The 8,953-nt window shown below is 43.9% G+C and overlaps 1 long non-coding RNA gene across 1 annotated transcript; it reads left to right on the top strand.

Annotated features, from left to right (window-relative positions):
- The first annotated feature begins 301 nt into the window (after positions 1 to 301).
- LOC102445757 (uncharacterized) lies at positions 302 to 8,953 on the top strand. Its single transcript, XR_012902465.2, has 4 exons — positions 302 to 453; positions 4,296 to 4,383; positions 6,914 to 7,041; positions 8,791 to 8,953. It is a non-coding gene; the product is annotated as an uncharacterized LOC102445757 (long non-coding RNA).

Here is an 8,953-nt window from a genome sequence, read left to right as displayed (position 1 = left end):
GTTAGAGATGGATATAATGTTGTGTTAAATTGGCCAAAGACAGCAAGGCCTATGGGAAGTTGCCCGTTGAAGTAAGTTGTTGATCAGAGACAAATGAGCAGATGTTCGTTATATGTGCCAAGATATTTTACCCAAACCACTGTAGCTTAACATGTTTTACACAATCTGGGATGGCGCAAGATGTTTTGCACAAAGACCCTAAATATTCCAGAGAGACAGAGTTGCAAGAATTCCAACATCCAAACGGTAGTAGGACAGTTCAGAATTTCCCCACAAGCAGGGTGCTTTCTGATTGGCCCAAAGCAGGTTGGCCAAGAAGAAACCAAGTTTTCAGAAACTGTATAAAACTGAGAGTTTGTATCATCAAAACCCACTCCCTAAAGCTCATCTATCTGCACGAGAGACAGTAACTGGCACTGTCATCACCTGTCGATTGAGAGCATCCCCAAGCAGGTAACTATTAAGGTTGTTTCCCTTATGATCCCTCTACTATCTCTTCCTGTACAGGTCTGTCTCGGGAAATGGTTGGGGGATGCAGAAAGATAAGACTATCGGTGTCATAACTGTTTCTGTGACTGAACTATTTGATTGAACTCTCTAGGGCTGTGTCTAGACTGGCCACTTTTTCCGGAAAAGCAACCGCTTTTCCAGAAAAACTTGCCAGCTGTCTACACTGGCCACTTCAATTTCCGCAAAAGCACTGACGATCTCATGTAAGATTGTTGGTGTTTTTGCGGAAATACTGTGCTGCTCCCGTTCGGGCAAAAGTCTTTTTCCGAAAAACTTTTGTGCAAAAGGGCCAGTGCAGATAGCAGAGATTTGTTTTCCGCAAAAAAGCTCCGATCACGAAGATGGTGATCGGGGTTTTTGAGGAAAAGCGCGTCTAGATTGGCCACGGACGCTTTTCCACAAAAAGTTCTTTTGCGGAAAAGCATTCTGCCAATCTAGACGCTCTGTTCCGAAAATGCTTTTAACGGAAAACTTTTCCGTTAAAAGCATTTCCATAAAATCATGCCAGTCTTGACGTAGCCTAGCTGTCTTGAGAAACCACTTGGACCCACTGTGATGCAGTGCTGGAGAACAGGCCTTCATTCCAGCTTTAATGGAAAAGTAGAAAAATTCCATGCATTTCGTTTATGCAAATACAAGTATGGCTATTTTAAAGCTACCTGAGTTAAAAGCATGGGCAGGATAATTCCAGTTATCTGACTTCCCTTTATACAAGGAATCCTAGTTACCCAAATGTGTTGTGTGAATCACCCACTGATGAGCGAACTTTAGGGGGGTGGGAGTTGTGATTTGGGAGGATTTCCAGAATTAGCAATGAGGACAGGGGAAAAAGGGAAGAAGAAGTAGGGATAAGGTAGGGGGAAGAATAGGTGGGGAGGTAGAGAAAAAGCAAACAGGGAAGAGAGACAGAGGAAGGGGTTAAGGCAAAGACAGAAAGGAAACGCATTCAAGCAGAGAAAGACCATAAGAACATAAGAATCGCCGTACTGGGTCAGACCAAAAGTCCATCTAGCCCAGTAGCCTGTCTGCCGACAGTGGCCAGCACTAGGTGCCCCAGAGAAGGTGGACCGAAGACAATGATCAAGCGATTTGTCTCCTGCCATCCTTCTCCAGCCTCTGACAAACAGAGGCTAGGGACACCATTTCTATCCCGTAGCTAATAGCCTTTTATGGACCTAACCTCCATGAAATTATCTAGCTTCTCTTTAAATTCTGTTATAGTCCGAGCCTTCACAACCTCCTCTGGCAAGGAGTTCCACAGGTTGACTACGCACTGTGTGAAGAAGAACTTTCTTTTATTAGTTTTAAACCTGCTACCCATTAACTTCATTTGGAGTCCTCTAGTTCTTCTATTATGGGAACTAATAAATAACTTTTCTTTATTCACCCTCTCCACACCACTCATGATTTTATATACCTCTATTATATCCCCCCTCAGTCTCCTCTCTTCTAAACTGAAAAGTCCCAGTCGCTTTACCCTTTCTTCATATGGGATCCGTTCCAAAGCCCTAATCATTTTAGTTGCCCTTTTCTGAACTCTTTCTAAGGCCAAATATCTTTTTTGAGGTGAGGAGACCACATCTGTACATGGTATTCTGTACAGGGTGTTCCTGCATAGTTTTATATGGGAGCAGTAAGATATTCTGTGTCTTATTTTCTATCCCTATCTTAATAATTCCTAACATCCAATTTGCCTTTTTGACTGCCACTGCACACTGTGTGGAAGTTTTCAGAGTACTATCCATGATAACTCCAAGATCTCTTTCCTGATTTGTCGTAGCCAAATTAGCCCCCATCATACCGTACGTATAGTTGGGGTTATTTTTTCCAACGTGCATTACTTTACACTTATCCACATTAAATTTCAGTTGCCATTTTGTTGCCCAATCACTCAGTTTGGTGAGATCTTTTTGAAGTTCTTCACAGTTTGCTTCTGTCTTGACTATCCTAAACAGTTTGGTAACATGCGCAAACTTTACCACCTCGCTGCTTACTCCTTTCTCCCGATCATTTATGAATAAGCTGAACAGAATTGGTCCCAGGACTGACCCTTGGAGGACACCACTAGTTACCCCTCTCCATTTTGAAAATTTACCATTTATTCCTACCCTTTGTTTCCTGTCTTTTAACCAGTTCTCAATCCAAAAAGAACCTTCCCTCTTATCCCATGACAATGTGATTTACACAAGAGCCTTTGGTAAGGGACCTTGTCAAAGGCTTTCCGAAAATCCAAGTATACTATATTTTCTGGATCCCCCTTATCTGCATGTTCAAAGAACTCTAATAGATTAGTAAGACATGATTTCCCTTGACAGAAACCATGTTGACTTTTGTCCAACAAATTCTTCTACATTCCTGACAATTTTATTCTTTACTATTGTTTTGACTAATTTGCTCGGTACTGAAGTTACACTTACAGGTCTGTAATTGCCAGGATCACCTCTTGAGCCCTTTTAAAATATTGCTGTCACATTAGGTACCTTCCGGTCATTAGGTACGGCAGCCAATTTAAGGGATAGATTACAAGGGAGACTCAGTGCAGGAGTTACGGAAAAAGAACAGGGCAGAAGGGATGGGGAATGAGGAAATGCAGAGGAGGGTGGAGGAGAGAGAAAGGGAAGGAAAAGAAGAGCAGAGGAATAGCCAAAGAAGCAGACAAACTCCTTGTTGCTTCTTGAGGGAATCCTGACATGGACAACTCTGGGTTCTATAAGCCCCTGTATAAATAGTGAGGGGTAGGGCCAGCTCTCTTCTCTGGAGCTGTCAGTGCTCAAGCAGCACCAAACAGTCTCCTGTCTCCCTTTGCTTCTTTACCCTTCCTTCTCCTTTTCCCTCCTTCTGCCTTCTCTCTGTCTCCCTTTGGCCTCTGCCCATACAGCAACTTGGGAACTCCCCTCACTGCAGCATGTAGGGTTGAAGCGCAGTTCAGAATGACCCCTTCCTCTTCCGAGTTCCCTTTTGATTCTAACTTGAATTTCTCTTGCATATTTGTCTGCCCAAATGCCTGGTTATCCCATGTTTTGGCTGTCTCCCAGGACTGTCAGATAAATGGGTCAGATAAATAATAAATTATTCAAATGAAGCATGGCAATAGTCCATGCCACGCTTCATTTACAGAAGCTTTTTCTTAAGAAGGTTACAGTATAGATGCAGTCTCTGTGTGTGGGTGCCCCAGTTTCCCTGGGCACTGCATGGAAGCCCGGTGCGGGATGGGAGTTTTGGATGTGACTCTCACTGTGGGGGAGGCTGCCTGAGGCTGCCCCAGCTCCGCAATTACACACCAATGACTCAGGCTCTCATGTAACCTGAGGCTGGGTGGGGTGTGTGTGTGTGTGTGCGCGCGTGTGTGTGTGCGCGTGTGAGTGCGCGCGTGTGTGTCTGTGTGTGTGCGTGTGTGTGCGTGTGTGTGCGCGCACGTGTGTGTTGCAACCAGATAACCCCTCTTGCCCAGGAAGCGAAACAAAGGAGGAGGCAGGACTGACTATAGGGTGAGACAGGTGCTGAGTGTGTGTGTGAGTCTTTGCTGTCTTAGGATGCAGGAAGGTGGCCCAGGGCCCTGCCTTTCGGCCCCCCACTCCCGAAGATGGATTGTACTGGCTGCTCCTGGTTCCTGAGCTAACCAGTCTGTGCTATGCTGCACCCTTGAGAACGAATACATCTTCTGTTCGACTTGCTGGCGGAGAGTCACACTTGGCTGCAGATGGGACTGTGGGGCCAGAGACTCCCCGCTCTTCAGTGACAACCTATAAATGTCTCCTCTCTGTCTTTTTGTATTTTTTCTGCAGCTACGCTGAGATCCCTGCTCATCGCCAGCCATGAAGATCCTTTATCTGCTCTTTGCCCTTTTCTTTCTGGGGCTCCAGGTTGCCCCAGGTAAGATGTCGATGAAAAGGGGGTGATGCTGCAGAGGGATCTCTAGCCTGCACTTACATTGTCTCACCCTTTCTTTTAGATAAACATCGGAATCTTTTTAACATGAACACTAGTGCCTCTTCAGGGCCGGTCTACACTGCAGGCTTAGGTCGATGTAGTCAGCATAAGGTCACATTTGTACTAAGTCTGTTTACACTGCTGAACCCTTTCCTTCCACCTAAAGGGCTTTTAAAATTTACCCTCATACTTTATAAAGTCAGAATGGAGATTCACGTCTGGAATTAAGGGCAGTGTAAACACTATAATTTGCTTCCAAGGCTACATCTACACTGCAATGCTATTTCAGGATACCGGAGTATCCTTAAATAGCTATCCCGCATCTTCACTGCAAGCCCGTTATTTCAGGCTTCCTATTCTGACATCTTTGTAAACCTCCTCATTTTAGGAGGAGTAAGGGACGTGTCGGACTAGCACTTTATTTCAAAATTTGGCACTGTAGCATCGAAATAAGATATGCAATTTACATGGCTCAAATTCGAGTTACGGTGTAGTGTAGATACACCCCAAGTGATGACCCCGAGTGCTCCAGTGTGACACTCTGGTGAGGACTTTGATCTGCAATGCTGTTGAGCCAGGCAAGTTGGAAAAGCGCTTGAGGAATTTTGGAATGCTTGTTCCCTGTTGGAGCAGCTGTGGAGAGCTGAGCATGCATGCCCAGAGGTACGAATGCATTTCAGCAGGGATCATTCCAGAGTATCTGATAGCTGGGTGGGAGGTGGAAGAGAGTCCCTGCAGGCAGAGCTCCAAACCAGCAAAACGAATGCTGATATCTATGTCCAAATCACACAGGGCTATGCCACGTGAACATAAAGGCGCTTAGACAAGTGTATCACAGGACAAGGCTAGTGAACAGCTGCTCTGGTTCTCAGACACACATTTGGGAGGGTGACCACAGGCACCCACTAGCACCACCAACTCTGTTTTCATCCACGAGGCACTAGGATCCTAGCCCAAAATTTCAATTTGCTGCTAGGACTGTGACATAGCTACCCACAACGCATTGCTCCTTGTCTGGATTCAATCCTTGGCAGAGATCAGGATGTGCACTATTGAAGGCAGCCACCTAGTGGGGACATGCAAAATTGCCGTTTTTAAATCAGATGCTACGAGACAAATTAAATCAACCTAATTTTGTAGTGTGGACTCAGTCTGAAGACAATACATGAACTTTGAGAGGAATTGCCCTGATTCCAGGGATGTGTTTTTGCTGCCCCCTGTAAAAATGATTGAGATTTGATTGAGTTATGACCAGTAGGAAAAATATTCCATAGTATTTTCCTCAGCTCTTTCTGAGGCGTGCTGCTTACGTCACCCCAGAATCAGCATGGCATGTAGAGTATTCCTGAAGCAGGCAATCACAGAATTGGACAGCTAGGTCAGATACAGACCAAATGAATTCATGCCAACCCCGTCCAATATATCTTTGGTCTAGGAGCAGGCACAGAGCCGGCAGCTGGAAGACTGTAATTTACAATGCTGCTTCTGCTGCTGGCTAGTGTTAATAATTCGGTGTTTTCATAGCCTCTATTATAATGTCAGGGCTCATTTGCCACTGAGAAGTTACGTGGTTGGGAATAGAGCCCAGGTCTATAAAATGATAGTCCCTAATCCCAGTGTCTTGGCCCCCACTCTCACCTCTTTGAGAATCTACCACAGGTATGTGTTTGGCATTCTTCCTTGGAATGATCTCATCTGTTTGGGGCAGTATTTGCCACCCTGGCACGTCTCTGTTTCAGTTGCCCAACAAACTCTTGTTAAAAATGCTCCAACCTGAGTATTCTACAAGTTTTGGTTGTGTGCCTGGGGGCAGCATTTTCAAAGCTGCAGGTTCTTCAGAGTGGCCACTGCTCAGCAAGAAAGTATTCGTGAATGTCTCATCAGGAAAAAAAAATGTGTTCCGAGTCACACAGAGAGGCAGGAATTCCTTCTCTTTGAAAAATGATAGTCATCCTGATGCAGCGCAGAATCCTAGCTGGCTAAATTCCATTAGTGACGCTGCCTGGCATATCACTGTAGCAGCCAGAGGGAACCAAATTTACAGCTGGAGCTACTAAAAGGAAGGTGAAGAGGTGGTTTACATGCTTCGTAGATGATGCTCAAAATTTAGCTGTGAAATAGTCTTAGGATCAGGAAGGTGCCTGAGATGTGCATGTGAAAATCTATTCAGAGTTGGTTGAATTGTTCTGTGTGAAAATATCCCCACTCTTGGACCAATCCTATTCAACATTTTTAGGAATGACCTGGCAAAGAACATAAAATCATCACTGATAAAGGTTGCCATTGAATGTGCACAAAATTGCAGCCATGTAAGAATTATTAATTATCAAGCAAAATGGTGCACAAAAAGATTAGTGGAGTGACTAGGCAGTGTCTTAGCGAGTGGGAAACACCCGTAAAACTGCAAACACAATGCTCATTTTCCCTCATGTGTGTTTATGAAATTTAAGACTTTTTTTGGTTTTTGGTGCAGGATTTGGGTGTTCTCGTGGTTGTAGAAGACGATGTAGTAGGATGAGAGGCAGGTGCCTTCTTCGTTGTCGTTTCAATACGACTCCCCTGTTTCGCTGCGGCCGGTTTGTATGCTGTTCTCAAAGTTGGGTAAGTTCAGGATTCCACAAGGAAGACATGACTATGTGAACAGAGATATTTTTCCATCATGTTTAATCATGATGGAGGCGTGTGATAAACTGACTAGGCTTCTGTGTTTTCCTGGATCCAGCCGGCCTGGGAGCAAACTTACTGACGTCTTTTACTTAGAGCTGCCTTTCCCAAGTTGCCAAGAGCAAATCCTCTGAGACCTGGCTACATCAACATCAGCTCCAGCACAATCCATAGAACCGTGGTTGAAAGAGGACAGCACAGAGCCAATTACATGAGTATTAGTTTGTCCATAGGTCAATTCTGTCAAAGCACCTATAAGTGCCAGAGCATCATTATATGGGTATAAGCTACTCCGGAGATATATTCTGAAATAGCTTATTTTGAAACAGAGCGTCTGCACTACAGGGGAGCTTCAAAACTAGTCTGAAGCAGGCTCCCGTTATGTGGATGCACTATATAGATTTAGAGCCCCAAGAAGCATGGGAGAGATATTACTTAGAATGACCCAGGTGAGGAGCTATTACATAATAATAAAAGTGGAGCGTCCACACTGCAGCAATTTTGAAATGGCTATTTTGGAAGAGCAGTTTGTCCTTCTGAATGAGGTTTAAAAAAGCCTGAATAAGCTGACCGTGATTTTGATATTATTTCAAAATAATAAATTGCTGTGTAGATGCTCACATTATTAATAACGGGAGAGTGTAGAAACACCCGGACTCATAGCAGAACATTTCTTGGAGTTCTGTAGTGATTAATTCTTGACCATACACCATTTAACATTTTTGTTTAATGACCAGGAAGAAACTCTAAAATCATCACTGACAAAGATAGCAAAGAACTTTAAAAAAGCAGCAGTAGGAAATAATGAAGAAGGGAAGGCAGGCAACAGAAGAATCTCAGTCACTTGCTAAAGTGGACCCAAGCAAAAAGAAAAATAGCTTAATGCAGTTACAACTAAGAGTGGTCACCTAAGAACAAAAAAAGGGGGGAACTCTGTCCTGGAAAGCAATGGGCTCGGCTAGTCTATGCGGAAGATTCGAAAGAGGATATGCAAATTCCGCAGGAAAGCTCCGCTTTCGAAAATGAGATCGGAAGAAGATATGGAAATTCCTGCAGAATTTGCACATCCTCTTTCGAATCTTCCACTTAATCTAGACATAGCCTTAGCAAAGGAACACAGGAAATCAAACTGGACCCCAGACTGACCACTGTGGGGCCCCAATATGCACATCCTACCAGTCTGAAAGTGAACCATTGACAACTGCTGTTTGATTGTGTTCTTTCAACCACTTGCGCCTCCACCTTATAGTAATATCACCTAGACTACATTTTCCTAGTTTGCAAATGAGAAAGTCATGTGCAACTGTGGCAAACTCTTACTAAAACTCCTACTGGGGTAGATCATGTCTATGGCATCTCCAAGCCCACTAGACAGTAATCCTGCCAAAGAATGAAAATGGATTGTTTCGGCAGGATTTAGTCTAGACAAAGACATGTTGACTGTTATCCTCCAGGTGCTTACAAGTGAATGATTTCAGAATTAGTTTCAGTATCTTTCCAAGAAATGAGGTCTGTCTGATGGATGTATAATTTTCCCAGTCCTGTTTGGTCCCTTTTTAAAGATAGATACAATCTTTTGGCCTTACCCAGTTCTCTGTGACCTCACTTGTTCACCATGAGATCTCACATATATTTGGCCATTTTTATTAGAACTGTAGTTTTCTAATGTAATGTCATATTATTCAGGGTCCACAGGAGTGATGACAACAAAGATTCTCAAGGCATCAACTCTGGGAAGCTGGAAGAAAATGCCTTGCAGTGAAAATCTTGAAGAAAATGCAGAAAGAGGCTCTCTATTCTGCAGTATGACTTCTGTCTTGCTAAAATAAAAGCAACTGGTTGTGGTGGT

This window comes from Pelodiscus sinensis, chromosome 3, assembly GCF_052426305.1.
Source record: "Pelodiscus sinensis isolate ZL-2025 chromosome 3, ASM5242630v1, whole genome shotgun sequence".
Taxonomy (NCBI): Eukaryota; Metazoa; Chordata; order Testudines; family Trionychidae; genus Pelodiscus; species Pelodiscus sinensis.
This window is presented reverse-complemented; position numbering and strand designations above follow the sequence as displayed.